The sequence below is a fragment of the Phacochoerus africanus genome, chromosome 4 (genome assembly GCF_016906955.1).
Source record: "Phacochoerus africanus isolate WHEZ1 chromosome 4, ROS_Pafr_v1, whole genome shotgun sequence".
Classification (NCBI taxonomy): Eukaryota; Metazoa; Chordata; class Mammalia; order Artiodactyla; family Suidae; genus Phacochoerus; species Phacochoerus africanus.
The window spans coordinates 66,836,083-66,852,469 of record NC_062547.1 but is presented as its reverse complement, the minus strand read 5'-3'; the positions used below and the strand labels follow the sequence as shown (position 1 = coordinate 66,852,469).

The 16,387-nt window shown below is 40.9% G+C and overlaps 1 long non-coding RNA gene across 1 annotated transcript in view; it reads right to left on the bottom strand.

The window, feature by feature from the left end:
• LOC125125647 (uncharacterized) overlaps nt 1–759 on the bottom strand; it is a 51,005-nt gene extending 50,246 nt beyond the window's left edge. The window contains exon 1 of the long non-coding RNA XR_007134454.1: nt 441–759. This is a non-coding gene — a long non-coding RNA (uncharacterized LOC125125647). The remainder of the gene's footprint in view (nt 1–440) is intronic.
• Between the last annotated feature and the right edge of the window lie 15,628 nt (nt 760–16,387).

Below are 16,387 nucleotides of genomic sequence, written 5' to 3'. Positions count from 1 at the left end.
GGAGGGACAGGGTCTTGGACTTGAGTACTGCTCCTCAAACATTTGGAAAACTCAGGAGAAAACAGGACTGGGGGCCCCAGAGACCACAGATCCTCCCACTCACGAACCACGGAGACTGAGTGAGGACTGTCCCTCGTTAACCATCGCCGTGGTCACCGCACAAGCTGGGACGGACGATGGGCTGGGGAAACGGAGCTACCCAGAGAAGCTCCGGCACCAAAGCCTTAGTTAGTTGCCGCGCTCAGGACGGGATGGGACCCCCAAGGTCCCGGCTGCCGGCCCCGCTCCCCACGCTGCAAGCCCCAGGGACTAATGTCTGGGCGGGGCGCCTGGGGGACTCGAGTCCGCAAACCGTGGAGCTGACCGCAGAGAGGCAGGGGTCCCGTCACAGCCAGTTTCGTCCAGCTCTTGCCTCTAGACGCCCCGTCTCGCACACTCACCACTTCTCGGCTTCCAGCGTCCCCCAGAGTCGCGGCAGCTCCCACGACTGGTGCAGGCAGCAGCGCAACAGAAGGAGCAGCAGAGCCACCTGGGGTGGTCACGTGTAAACAAGACACCAAGCCCAATCAGTATCTATGGGAGTAGGAAAGTCCACGCCGCGGACGCAGCGTCGCTCCACCCACCTTTCCCAGCGGCATCCCTCATTGGACAGTTCCTAAAGCTCCGCCCCTTCGTGCCCAGGTCTCAGTCATCTGTAATAAAGTATGGCTCTGGTCTGCTCCCACCAGTAATATCTGTATTTAACCAGAACTAGTCTTCGATCCCTGGTCTGACACTGAAGCTCCTGAAAGCGAGAAACAAGTGCACAGGGAATTACTGTCAGTTTCCAGATGGAGGAATGCCCTTGTCCAGAACAACAGGAGCGCCCAGGCCAGGCCTGACTAGAACAGTTGGGCCTGATGCCCTATCAGAATCAGGGTCTTGGGATCGATAATACTTCCAAGCCACTCATGGAACTGTGACCCTTGATTACAAACACACTAAAATTTACCTGATCTTAGGTAATCTGGCTCCGTTTTCATCCTTGACTGTTGACAGCGTTGAGGCTCCCAGCAGTTTGTTACTTTAGATAAAGATCCCATGGCCTCCAGAGAACTTGGCTCTAGTAGGATGTTTGAACACACAGCCCTAAGCTAGAACATAGGAACTCCTCTCAGATCAACCACAAGCTACGAAAAATGTGTTGAGTAAAACTCTCAAGTGTACTTCTTACACTAAAAGGAAATTTCATCCGTTTTTGGTTTTTTTGGGTTTGTTTGTTTGTTTTTGAGAACTTTGAAATGCAAACAACTATCATATCCCTAAGATATAGAATTCCTTTTTTTTCCTCTCTTTTTTGGCTTTTGAGGCATAAGGAAGTTCCCTGGGCCAGGGATCAAATCCTAGCCAGAGCTGAGACCTAGGCCACAGCTGCAGCAATGCTGGATCGTTTAACCCACTGCACCTGGCAGGAGATTGAACCAGCACCTCCACAGAAACAAGCAGGATCATTAACCCTCTGGCCACAGCAGAAACTCCCAAATTCTAATTTTCACTGATTTAAAAAAAAAAAAAAAAGGCGATTGGAGTTCCCTGGTGGCCTAGCAGTTTAAGGATCAGATCAGGTGTTGTCACTGCTGTGGCTTGGGTCACTGCTGTGGTGTAGGTTCAATCCCTGGCTCAGAAACTTCTACGACTCTGAGGTAGGCCAAAAAAAAAAAAGTTTTTTAAATTTGGGATGTACCTGGAAACTTAATATGCTTAAGAGAGTGGATTAAAACTAATGAATTTTATTTATTTATTTAAACAGCTTTATTGAGATATAATAAGCATATTATACAATGGACTCCTTTAAAGTTTATAGTCCAGCAATTTCAGTATATTCACAGATACATGCAATCATCACCACAGTCAATTTTAAAATATTTTCATCACCTCAAAACTCCCTCCTGAGAGTTCCCCTTGTGGCTCAGCAATAAACCTAACTAGTATCCAAGAGGATTTGGGTTTGATCCCTGGCTTTGTTCAGTGGGTTAAGGATCTGGCATTGCAGTGAGCTGTGGTGTGGGTCACAGATTCTGCTCAGATTCTGCATTGCTGTGGCTGTGGCATAGGCCAGCAGCTGCAGCTCCAATTCAGCCCCTAGCATCAAAAACAAAAATGAACAACAACAACCAAAAAAAAACTCCCTCCCTCTTTAACTTCTCTTAACTTACCAAGTTTCTCCTCCAAGTGCCAGCCTCAGGCAGTCGCTAATCTACTTTCTGTTTCTATAGATTTCCCTGTTCTGGACTTTCCCTGTGAATGGAATTATGTAATATGTGATCTTTGTGATCAACTTAACTCACTTAGCATTGTTTTTTTAAGGGACATCATGCCGTAGCATATATCAGTAACCGATTTTTAAAATTTTGTGTTCAAATACACCTATAATAGGAGTTCCCGTCGTGGCTCAGTGGTTAATGAATCCGACTAGGAACAATGAGGATGCGGGTTGGACCCCTGGCCTCACTCAGTGGGTTGGGGATCTGGCGTTGCTGTGAGCTGTGGTGTAGGTTGCAGACACAGCTCAGATCCCGAGGTGCTGTGGCTGTGGCATAGGCCAGCAGCTATAGCTTCTATTAGACCCCTAGCCTGGGAACCTCCATATGCCGCAGGAGCAGCCCTAGAAAAGGCAAAAAGACAAAAGAAACAAAAACAAAAAAACAGATACACCTATAATAGTCTAAAAATAGTAATTTTAAGTATACTGATGCATTTCCTGGTATTGTAGCAAGTTAAGGATCCAGCATTGTCACTGCTGTGGCTTGGGTCACTGCTATGGTACAGGTTCAATAGCTGGCTTGAGAACTTCCACATGCCATGGATGTGGCCAAAAAGAAAAAAAAAAAAACTGAAATTCCATAGCCATTAACCAGTAATTCCCCATTTCCCTTTTCCTCCACTTCTGGCAACTCCCATTCTACTCTCTGTCTTTATGACTTTTTACTACTCTAAGTACCCCATATAGGTGGAATCATACATTATTTGTCCTTTTGTTACTGGCTTATTTCACTTAGCATGAGATCCTCGAGGGTGATCTATAGTGTAGCATATGTCAGAATGTCTTTACTTTTTTAAGGCTTACTGATAAGAAGGGACTTAACTGCTGTCATTTTCCTATTTGTGTTCTATAGGCGATACAGCTTTTTGTTCCACATTTTACCACATTACTGTCTTCCTTTATGTTTAATGGGGGGGGGGGTTTGTATTAAAATATTTAAATTCCTCTTTCATTGCCTTTTGTGTATATTCTATAGCTATTTTCATTATAGTTACCATGAGATTACATTTAAAATCCTAAAGTTGGAGTTCCCATTGTGACTCGGCATTAACAAAACCATCCAGTATCCATGAGGATGCAGGTTCAATACCTGGCCCTGCTCCATGGGTTAAGGATCTGGCATTGCTGTGGCTGTGGTGTAGGCCTGCAACTACAGCTCCATTACGAGCCCTAGCCTGGGAACTTCTATATGCCACAGGTGTGGCCATAAATATAAATAAATAAATAAACAATTCATTAGTTTCTTAAATTATGTAAAAAATAACCTGGAGTTACAAAACAAAGCTACAATACCATTAGCTAGTAATACTAATTTTTCAAAGTATATTAGTCTTATAAAGCATGTAGAAAATAAAGTGTAATTACAGGAGTTCCTGTTGTGGCTCAGTGGAAATGAATCTGACTAGTATCCATGAAGATGTGGGTTCAACCCCTGGTCTTGTTCAGTGGGTTGGGGATCTGATGTTGCCATGAGCTGTGGTATAGGTCCCAGACACAGCTTGGATCCCCATATTGCTGTGGCTGTGGCATATGCCAGCAGCTGCAGCTCCGATTCAACCCCCAGCCTGGGAACTTCCATATGTCTTGGGTGTGGCACTAAAAAGAAAAAAAAAGGAATTACAAAGTGTTGTTATGGTAATACTAGCTTTTATAATTGTCCATGTATTTATATTTACTGAGATCCTTATTTCTTCATATGGCTTTAAGTTACTCTCTAGAGTAATTTCATTTCACCTGTAGGACTTTTTTTACCATTTCTTGAAGGGCAGGTTTGGTGATAATGAAGCACCTCTACTTTTGTTTACCTGAGAATGTCTTAATTTCTCCCTCACATTTGAAGAATGGTTTTGCTAGATATACAATTCTTGGTTGACAGGGTTTTTTTTTCTTTTCATATTTTGAATTTATCAGCCTACTGACTTCTGGTCCCCATAATTTCTAATGAGAATCTGCTGATCATCTCATTCATGATCCTTTTTATATGATGAGTAGCTTTTCTCTTGCTGCTTTCTACATTCTTTCTCTTTGGCTTTTGACAACAGGATTATAATGTGTCTTGAAATAGGTCTCATTGAGTTCATTCTACTTGGAATTTGTTGAAACTCTTGGATGTTATATTTATGTGTTTTATCAAATTGAAAAGTTTTCAACCATTACTTCTTCAAATATCCTCTGCAATTTTTTTCTCTTTTCCTTCTCTGAGACTTCCAAAATGTATATATTGGTCTGACCAATGTGTTGGTCTCCTACAAGTTCCTTAAGCTCTGTTTACTTTTCTTCAACTTTTGTTTCCTTCTCTTTCTTAGACTGAATAATCCAATGTCACATCTTCAGGTTCACTGATTCTTTCTTCTGTCTGACCAAATCTTTGAATCCCTCTAATGACCTTTTCATTTCAGATAATGTGCTTTTTAGCTCCAGAATTTCTTTTTGGTTTCTTTTTATGTTTTCTCCCTTTTTTGATATTTTTACTTTGTTCATATATCATTTTCCTGACTTTCTACATGTCTTCATTTAATTTTTTTAGCATCTTTACGGACACAGTTTAAAGCTGAATAATATTTATATCCACACACATATTCAGAGTTTTAATTTCATTTAGAATTAGTTTCAGTATTTTGTCTTCCTAGGAATTTGTCCATTTCATGTATGTGTTATAATGTGCTGTCATATGATTATTCATTGTATTCCTTTATCATACTTTTAATTTAATTGTACTACTTTATATTCCCTTTAATTCCTGTAATGTTTGAAGTAATGTCTTCTACTTCTTTCTGATTCAAGTGATTTGAGACTTCTTTTTCTCTTCATCAATCTAGCTAAGAGTTTTCAATTATGTTGATCATTTTGTCCAGTTATTGGTGGTACTTTGCTAGTGTAGTCTACCTACATGTGCCAACAAGCCCCTTTTTAAGGGAACAGAACTCTCCCTAGTTGGCCAACAAACAGTCCAAAGCCAAGTGGTCATCATCTCCCATGGTTACCAGGGAAAGTATTACTTCATGAAAAACATCTAAAATATTATTTTCCCACTGCGCGTGCTTACAGTATTTTAGACATTTCTTGACTGGCAACAATGGTATGAGTTTGGAGTTCCCTTCATGACTCAATAGTTAGCAAACCAGACTAGGATCCATGAGAACACAGTTCGATCCCTGGCCTCACTCAGTGGGTTGAGGATCTGGTGTTGCTGTGAGCTGTGGTGTAGGTCACAGATGTGGCTTGGATCCTACATTGCTGTGACTGTGGCATAGGCCAGCAGCTATAGCTCTGATTCAACCTCTAACCTGGGAGCCTCCATATGCTGTGGGTGTGGTCCTAAAATAGCAAAAAAATTAAAAAATAAAAAAATAAAACAATGGTATGAGTTTGTTCAAAGATATCATGAGTATGTAAAGCAGTACCAGTGACAAGTGAGTACAATTGTAGAAAAAGAGCAACTTTATGTGAGATGGGCCAGAGGGTTTGGGGTTCTCAAAATGAAATACTGGCACCCAAGATACACAGAGTAGGCTATAAGAGTGCTGGTTTTTGTCTTTCATCATCTTTGGGGTTCTCTGGAGACTTCTTAAATAAGATCTGAAACATAAAATTCTTTCATTGCATTCCATTGGTATTTAAGCAGAAGCCCTCTTGATGTAGTAGTATGTGTGGGTTGAGGGGAATTGTTCTATAATTCCAGGATTCAGTCTCAGTCTATTCATGAGTCCGTGTCCCTGGACTGTGACTTTCTTTGGTATAATAAGAAAGATGTTCAGGCTTTGTCCCTGGTGCTAGGGACCAAAGAAATTGCCTGCGACTTCCAAAAGTGTTGTAGTTTTATCTTTTACATTTAAATATATAATAAATTGATTGTTTTCCATGGAAAACAGTTTGTCCCTGTCTCATGCATTAAAGTGTTAGTGATGTCTGCCACAGATCTGCAATGCCTGCTCTGTCTCTGACCACTTTTACATATTAAATGCCAGCTCATGGAAGACTCTTGCTTTCCCTTTGTCTATTAGTTGTTCTCTCTGCTAATATATGCTGTCTGAGATACCATAGGTCCAAAGTCTTTAATGTATGTCAGGCAAGTTGTTACCTTGTTCTTCAGAAGATTTGACCATTGTTCGACAAACCTAAGAATTAAGAATGCATCTTGGAAGTCTACATGGACTCTGTCTCAACTACTCAATTCTGCCTTCGTCCCACTAATAAGCAACTACAAATATTATGTAAACTCAGGCATGGACTTATTCCTGTCACTTTGCTATTTACTAACTGTATGCTATCTAGCTTATTCTTCCCTCATCTTCACCATTATAGCCTCCTTTAATTTAGCTAAATTTTTTGGTAAAATGTTTTGATTCTTTTCTCACATCCTTTTTTGTATATTCTATAGATACTTGCTTTGACATTTTCATGAGTATTAAAATTAACATCAGAGGGAGTTCCACTGCGGCTCAGTGGTAAGGAACCTGACATGTACCCATGAGGACACACGTTCTATCCCTTGCCTCGTTCAGTGGGTTAACAATCCAGCATTGCCATGAGCTGTGGATTCCATGTCGCTGTGGCTGTGACATAGGCCAGAAGCTGTAGCTCTGATTCGACCCCTAGCCTGGAAATTTCCATATGCCACAGGTTTGGCCCTAAAAAACTGAAAAAAAAAAAGTACAAATGAACCTATCTACAAAACAGAAACAGACTCCCAAACATAGAGAACAGACTTGTGGTTGCCAAGACATAGGCAGGAGGGAATGTGATGGACAGGGAGTTTGGGGTTAGTAGATGCAAACTATTACATTTAGAATGAATAAGCAATGAGGTCCTACTGTACAGCACAGGGAACTATAATCAATCTCCTGGGATAGAACATGATGGAAGATAATTTAAGAAAAGGAATATATATAGATAGATATATAGATATATAGATATATATAAACTTTGCTATACAACAGAAATTGGCACAGCATTGTAAATCAACTGTATTTTAATTAAAAAAAATTTAAAAAGAATCTGACTGCAGTGGCTTGGGTGGCTGCAAATGTGCATGTTTGATCCCTGCTCTAGCACATGGATTAAAGGATCTGGTGCTGCTGCAGCTGCAGTGTAGGTTGAAGCTGTGGCTCAGATTCAATTCCTGGCCAGGAACTTCCCAATGCCATGGGTATGGACATACAATTTAAAAAAAAAAAAACTGCAAGGTGAACACAGACCTGCAGATTCCTGGGGCAAGAGAATGTGGGTAGTTGGAGTTCCCATATTGGCTCATCAGTAACAAACCTGACTAGTATCCATGAAGACCTAGATTCAATCCCTGGCCTCACTCAGTTGGTTAAGGATCCAGTGTTGCTGTGAACGGTGGTGTAGGTCAAAGACACGGCTCAGATCCCGCCTTGCAGTGGCTGTGGTGTAGGCTAGCAGCTACAGCTCCAATTCGACTCCTAGTCTGGGTACTTCCATATGCCATGGGTGTGGCCCTAGAAAGACGAAAAAAAGAGAGCAAGAGAGAACGTGGGCAGTGACCTAGAATATACCATCTGAGACCTGAAAAGATGGGTGAAACTCTTCAGAAAATTAGGACATTTAAAAGGATCTGTGTGGAAGGGAATTTAGAAGGCCTCGTGCTTGCCCAGGCAAGATGCATGCTCAGAAAAATGCTAAGACTTCAAGCTTTCACCTCAGGCTCAGCGCAATCCTGGCTAAGTTTTGAAGAAGTAGCCCAGAGTTCCTGCTGGGGCACAACAGGATTAGCAGCCACTCTGGAACACTGGGTCACAGGTTTGATCCCCGGCTCAGCACAGTGAGATAAGGATCTGGCATTGCCACAACTGTGGCATAGGTTGCAGCTGTGGCTTGAATCTGATCCCTGGCCCACATGCCACAGAGCAGCCATAAAAGGAAAAAAAAAGTAGCAGCTCACGAGTCCCTACTGTGGCACAGTAGGTTAAGGATCTGGCACTGCTGCAACTGTGGCATAGGTTGAAGCTACAGCTCAAATTTGATTCCCATCCCAGAAACTTCCATATTCTGTGGCTACGGCCAAAAAAGAAAAGAAGTAGCCCAGAACAGAGCAAATCTGCAAAGATCAGGAGTGTTCCTGACATTCAAGCAAAACACTGTCAATACATTAGCTAAACATGAGATAAAGAACAGAATGGTGTTTGAAAAAATTGTTTGAAAAAGTCTCAAAATAGGCTACTACATATTTCTACAATCTTTTTTTTTTTTTTTTGTCTTTTCTAGGGCTGCTCCTGCAGCATATGGAGGTTCCCAGGCTAGGGGTCTAATCGGAACTGTAGCTGCCAGCCTACGCCACAGCCACAGCAATGCCAGATCCAAGCCATGTCTGCAACCTACACCACAGCTCACAGCAACACCGGATCCTTAACCCACTGAGCAAGGCCAGGGATCGAACCCAAAACCTCATTGTTCCTAGTCGGATTCATTAACCACTCCCTCTACAATCTTTTTAAAAATTACAAACCCCAAGTAAAGGGAAAAATTTAATTTCCAGAGCTGCCACATTAAAATAGTCAAATTTCCAAATTTTTTTGGCCTGAACTCACACGATGTGGAAATTTGCAAGCCAGGGATTGAACCAGAGACACAGCCGTGACGATGCCAGATCTGTAACTGCCAGACCATCAGGGAATTCCCTCAAATCTCCAGTTTTTAACTAAAAAAAAATCAAAGGGCATGTAAAGAAGCAGAAAAATATGTCCCATTCAAGGAAACAGCAAATTGGAGTTCCCATTGTGGTGCAGCAAAATGAATCTGACTAGTAACTACGATGCAGCAGGTTTGATCCCTGGTCTCGCTCAGTGGTTAAGGATCCAGCATTGCCATCAGCTGTGGTGTAGCTCGCAGACATGGCTCAGATCCTGTGTTGCTATGGCTATGGTGTAGACCCACAGCTGTAGCTCTGATTCAACCCCTAGCCTGGTAACCTCCATATGCTGCAGGTGCAGCCCTAAAAAAATGCAAAAAGAAAGGAAGAAAGGAAGAAAAGAAGGAAGGAAGGAAGGAAGGAAGGAAGGAAGGAAGGAAGGAAGGAAGGAAAGAAAGAAAGAAAGAAAGAAAGAAAGAAAGAAAGAAAGAAAGAAAGAAAGAAAGAAGAAAGAAGGAAGGAAGGAAGGAAGGAAGGAAGGAAGGAAGGAAGGAAGGAAGGAAGGAAGGAAGGAAGGAAGGAAGGGTAAATTGACAGAAACTGTCCCCGTAGAAGTCAATACATCAGACTTACTAAACAAATATTTTTTTTTTGTCTTTTTGTCTTTTTGATGGCCATGCCCGCGGAATATGGAAGTTCCCAGGCTAGGGGTCTAATCGGAGCTGCAGCTGCCAGCCTTCGTCACAGCCACGTCTGTGACCTACACCACAGCTCATGGCAATGCCGGATCTTAACCCACTGAGTGAGGCCAGGGATCTAACCCACAATCTCATGGTTCCTAGCTGGATTCGTTGCCACTGCACCATGATAGGAACTCCAAGACAAAGATATTTTTAAATAGAGAAAAGAAAAATAACAGAGAAAATCAATGACACCAAAAATAATAGAGAAAATCAATTACACCAAAAGGAAAATAATAGAGAAAATCAATGACACCAAAAGATTTTTTTAGGGAAAGATCAGCAAAAATGACAAACTTTTAGCTGGATTATGAGAAGATGTACATTACTAAAATAAAAAATGGAAGAGGGAATGTTAGTACCAATCATCAATAAAAAAGGATTATAAGAGAATATCATGAATAATGATACACAGGTAAATTGCATAACTTAAATGAAGTGGACAGATTCCTAAAACACACAATACACAAAAAAATGAATCATGAAGAAATAGAAAAACTGAACATACTTACAACAAATAAGGAGAATGAATCATTAATCAAAAATGTCTGGAGCTCCTGTTGTGGCTCAGCAGGTTAAGAACCCAACTAACCTCAGCAATCAGAAGAACAAAAGAAATAAAAGGTATCCAAACTGGAAGAGAAGAGGTAAAATTGTCACTCTATGCAGAGGAGATGATACAATATATAGAAAACCCTAAGGACTCCATGCTAAAACTACTCAATTTGATCAATGAATTCAGCAAAGTAGCAGGATACAAGATTAACTTTCAGAAATAGCCTGCATTTCTGTATATTAACAATGAAATATTAGAAAAGGAATATAAAAATACCTTTTAAAATTGCATCTCCAGCAGTTCCTGTTGTGTCTCAGTGGAAACGAACCTGACTAGTAGCCGTGAGGTTGCATGTTTAATCCCTGGCCTCTCTCAGTGCCTTAAGGATCCAGCATTAGGGTGAGCATTGGTGTACGTCACAGATGCAGCTCAGATCCTGCATTGCTGTGGCTCTGGTGTAGGCTGGCAGCTGTAGCTCTGATTTGACCCCTCCATATGCCATAGGCGCAGCCTTAAAAGCAAAAATAAATAAATAAACAAACATAAGAAAATACATAAATAAAAATAAAATTGCATACCCAAAAATTAAATACCTAGAGGAGTACCTGTCATGGTGCAGCTTAAATGAATCCAACTAGGAACCATGAGGTTGTGGGTTCAATCCCTGGTCTCACTCAGTGGGTTAAGGATCTGGTATTTCCATGAGCTGTGGTGTAGGTCACAGAAATAGCTCAGATCCTGCGTTGCTGTGGCTGTGGCGTAAGTCAGCAGTTGTAGCTCCAATTGGATCCCTAGCCTAGGAATCTCCATATGCTGCAGGTGTGGCCCTAAAAAAAAAAATCAAATAAAAATAAAAATAAAAATTAAAAATTAAATATCTAGGGATAAACCTGACCAAGGAGGTGAAAGACTGAGAACTATAAAACATTAATCAAGGAAATTAAAGAAGATTCAAAGAAATGGAAAAATACCTCATGTTCCCGAATTGGAAGAATTAACCTTGTTAAAATGGCCATACTACCAAAGCAATCTACAGATTCAATGCTATCCCTATCAAATTAACCATGACATTTTTCAACAAACAATCCAAAAATATATATGGAAACTTAAAAGATTCAGAATTGCCAAAGCAATCCTGAGGAACAAAATCCAAGCAGAAGGCATAACTCCCAGATTTCAGACAACATTACAAAGCTACAGTAATCAAGACCATGTGGTATTGGCACAAAAACAGATGTACAGACCAGTGTAACAGAAGAGACAACCCAGGATTTCCCATCATGGTGCAGTGGAAGGGAATCTGACTTGGAACCATGAGGTTGTGTGTTCAATACCTGGCCTTGCTCAGTGGGTTAAGGATCTGGCATTGCCATCATCCATGGTGTAGGTTGCAGATGCTGCTGGGATCTGTGTTGCTGTAGCTGTGGTGTAGGCCCGAAGCTAGCTGTAGCTCTGATTCGACCCCTAGCCTGGGAACTTCCATGTGCTGTGGGTGCGGCCCTAAAAAGCAAAAAAAAAAAAAAAAAAAATAGACAACCCAGAAATAAACCCAGACACCTATGGTCAATTAATCTTCAAAGAAGGAGACAAGAATATAAAATGGGAAAAAGGCAGTCTCTTCAGCAAGTGGTGCTGGCAAAACTGTACAGCTACATATAAATCAATGAAACTAAAACATACCCTCACACCATGCACAAAAATAAACTCAAAATGACTTAAAGACTTAAACATAAGACAAGACACCATAAAACTCCTAGAAGACAAAATAGGCAAAACATTCTCTGACATCAACCATACAAATGTTTTCCTAGGTCAGTCTCCCAAGGCAATAGAAATAAAAATAAAAATAAACCAATGGGACCTAATCAAACTTACAAGCTTTTGCACAGCAAAGGAAATCATAAAAAACAAAAGACAGCTTACGGAATGGGTGAAAATAGTTGCAAACAATACAACCAACAAGGGCCTAATCTCCAAAATATATAAACTCACACAATTCAACAGCAAAATAGCAAAGAACCCATTGAAAATGGGCAGAAGACCTGAATAAACACTTCTCCAAAAAAGACATACAGATGGCCAACAGAAACATGAAAAAAAGGCTCAACATCACTAATTATTAGAGAAATGCAAATCAAAACTACAACGAGGTACCACTTCACATGGTTCAGAATGGCCATCATTAGTAAGTCTACAAATAATAAATGCTGGAGAGGGTGTGGAGAAAAGGGAACCCTCCTACACTCTTGGTGGGAATGTAAATTGGTACAACCACTATGGAAAACAGCACAGAGGTTGCTCAGAAAACTAAATATAGAACTACCATATGATCCAACAGCCCCACTCCTGGGCATATATCCAGACAAAGCTTTCACTGAAAAAGATACATGCACCCCTATGTTAACTGTGACACTACTCACAATAGCCAAGACATGGAAACAACCTAGATATCCAATGACAGATGAATGGATTAAGAAGTTGTGGTATATATATACAATGGAATACTACTCGGCCATAAAAAAGAAAAAATCATGCCATTTGCAGGAACATGAATGGAACTAGAGACTCTCATACTGAGTGAAGTTAAGTCAGAAAGAGAAAGACAGACACCATATGATATCATTTATATGTGGAGTCCAAAATATGGTACAAATGAACCTATCTACAAAAAAGAAACAAACTCAAGGACATGGAGAACAGACTTGTGGTTGCCAAGGCAGAGAGGAGGGAGTGGGGTGGATTGGGAATTTGGGACTAGTAGATGCAAACCATTGCATTTGAAGTGGATAGGCAATGAGATCCTGCTGTATAGCACAGATAAATATACCTAATCACTTGTGATGGAACATGATAGAGGATAATGTGGAAAAAAAGAATGTATATATTTGTATAACTGGGCCATTTTTCTATACAGAAGAAATTGAGAGAACATTGTAAATCAACAATAATAAAAAGAAAAAAGAAAAAAAAAGAAACCCCATGCAATAGGAGGTATGACTGAAAAAACAACCAAAAAAAAACCTTAAAGATGTTAAAGTCACATTATTCTGTTTTTAACAAAAACTACAAAATGAAAGGGGATTAGAAACTTTCAAAAAAACAAAATATTCTATAATAATGTTCCAAATCACAATAAAAGATAGCCTATCTTAAAAATACAAAAGAAATATGGATATCTGACTAGTATCCATGAGGTTGTGTGTTTGATCCCTGGCCTCACCCAATGAATTAAGAATCAGATGTTGGAGTTCCCATCGTGGCGCAGTGGTTAACGAATCCGACTAGGAACCATGAGGTTGCGGGTTTGGTCCCTGCCCTTGCTCAGTGGGTTAACAATCCAGCATTGCCGTGAGCTATGGTGTAGGTTGCAGACGCGGCTCGGATCCTGTGTTGCTGTGGCTCTGGCATAGGCCGGTGGCTACAGCTCCAATTGGACCCCTAGCCTGGGAACCTCCATATGCCACGGGAGCGGCCCAAGAAATAGCAAAAAAAAAAAAAAAAAAAAAGGATCAGATGTTGCCTCAAGCTGCAGTAGATGTGGCAGATGCAGCTCGGATCCCACATTGTTGTGGCTGTGCAACTTCAATTCAATCCCTAGCCTGGGAACTTCCATATCTTGCAAATGAGCAGCCCCACCCCCAAAAAAAACACTACAAGTATACTACAGACCAATATCTCTGATGAATATTGATTCTAAAATCCTCAAAAAATTAGGAAACTAAATTCAGCAATATATTAAAAGCACTATACACCATGATCAAGTGGTTCATGAATGCAATTATCCATGATGTTGATCCAAGCACAGTTCAGCATATGAAAATCAGCCAATGTACATCATGTTAGCAGAATGAAGTGGGGAAAAAGCACATGACCATCTCAACTGATGTAGAAAAGGAAGTTGACAAAATTTAACATCTTTTCATGACTAAAAAAAAATACTCAATAAACTATGAATAAGAAGAAACTGCCTCGGAGTTCCTAATGTGGCACAGCAGAAATGAATCCAACTAGGAACCACGAGGTTGCAGGCTCAATACCCAGCCTTGCTCAGTGGGTTAAGGATCTGGCGTTGCTGTGAGCTGTGGTGTAGGTCACAGAGGCAGCTCAGATCTGGTGTTGCTGTGGTGTAGCTGTGGTATAGGCCAGCAGCAACAGCTCCGATTAGACCCCTAGCCTGGGAACCTCCATATGCCTTGGGTGTGGCCCTATAAAGACAAAAGACAAAAAAAAAAAAAAAGAAGAAGAAGGAGAAGAAACTGCCTCAACATAATAAAGACCATATATGAAAAGACTATAGCTAATGTCATTATTAATGGTGAAAGACTAAAAGCTTTTCGTCTAAGATTAGAAGCAAGATGGAGCTCCCATCATGGCTCAGTTGTTAATGAGCCTGACTAGTATCCACGAGGATACAGGTTCGATCCCTGGCCTTGCTCAGTGAGTTAAGGATCCAGCATTGCCATGAGCTGTGGTGTAGGTCACAGATGTGGCTCAGATCTGGTGTTGCTGTGGCTGTGGCATAGGCCAGCAGCTGCAGCTCTGATTTGACCCCTAATCTGAGAACCTCCATATGCCACAGGTGTGGCCCTAAAAAGACAAAAGACAAAAAAAAAGAAAAGAAAAGAAAGAAGATAAGATGCCCTCTTTCACCACTTCTACTCACCATAGTACTATAAATCCTAGCCAGAGCAATTAGGCAAGAAAAAGAAATGCATACAGCAGAATTGACAAAGAATTGTAAGTCAACTACAATAATTTCAAAAACACAAAAAAGAGAAAAATACAAGATGTCCAAATTTGGAAGGAAAAAGTTACACTATCTCTATTCACAAACAATATGATCTTATATGTAGAAAACCACACACACACACACACACAAAAGCTGTTAGAACTAAAGTCAGCAAATTTGCAGGATACAAAATCAACATATAAAAACTAGTTATGTTTTTAGGAGTTCCCGTCGTGGGTCAGCAGAAATGAATCTGACTAGCATCCATGAGGACATAGGTTTGATCCCTGGCCTTGCTCAGTGGGTTAAAGATCTGGCATTGCGATGAGTTGTGGTGTAGGTCGCAGATGTGGCTCCCATCTGGTGTCACCATGGTTGTGGTGTAGGCCACTGGCTACAGATCCGATTCAACCCCTAGCCTGGGGCCTTCATATGCCATGGGTGTGGTCCTAAACCACCACCCCCCCCCCACGCAAAAAAAACAGTTACGTTTTTACATACTAACAATGATCAATTACTTCAAAAGGAAAATTAAAAAACAATTCCATTTACAACAACATCAGAAAAAATGAACTTGGAGAGTTCTCGTTGCTCAGCTAACAAACCTGACAATCCATGAGGATCCATGAGGATGTGGGTTCAATCCCTGGCCTTGCCCAGTGGGTTAAGGATCTGGCATTGCCATGAGCTGTAGTATAGGTCACAAATATGGCTCGGATCTGGTATTGCTGTGGCTGTGGCTGTGGCTGGCAGCTGCAGCTCCAATTCAACCCCTAGCCTGGGAACTTCCATATGCAGCACATGCAGCCTTAAAAAGCCAAAAAAAAAAAAAAAAAAGAATAAGCTTAACCAAGGAAGCTAAAGACTTGTGCACTGAAAACTACAAATGCTGCTGAAAGAAACTGAAAACATACCAATCAATGGTAAGATATTCTGTGTTCATGATTGGAAGACTTAATATTAAGATGTCAATACCAGAGTTCCCTTGTGGCACAGCGAGTTAAGGATTTGCAGCGGCTTGGGTTGCTGCTATGGTGCAGATTCAGTTCCTCACCCAGGAACTTCTACATGCTGGGGGCACAGCAAAAAAAAAAAAAAAAAAAAAGTGCCAAACTTACCCAAACTGATGTACAGATTCAATGCAATCCCAACAAGGTTTTTTGGCAGAAATAGAAAAAAATCTGTTCTAAAATTCATGTGACTCTCTAGGTACCTCAAATAGCCAAAAAAATCTTTAAAAAGAAAAACAAAGTTGAAGATTTAACACTTCCTTATTCCAAAACTTACTCAAAATTTCAGTAATCAAAACAGTGTGGCACTGGCAATAAGGACAGACATATAGAGGAGAGAAACTTAGGAAAATCTTCTATGGGCACATCCAGTGACAAGGAGTTTCAAGGAGGGTGCTGTCAGCTCAGCTATGGTCTCTCATGAGGTCTGGTAGTTGGTGGTTTCCCAAAAACCCTGG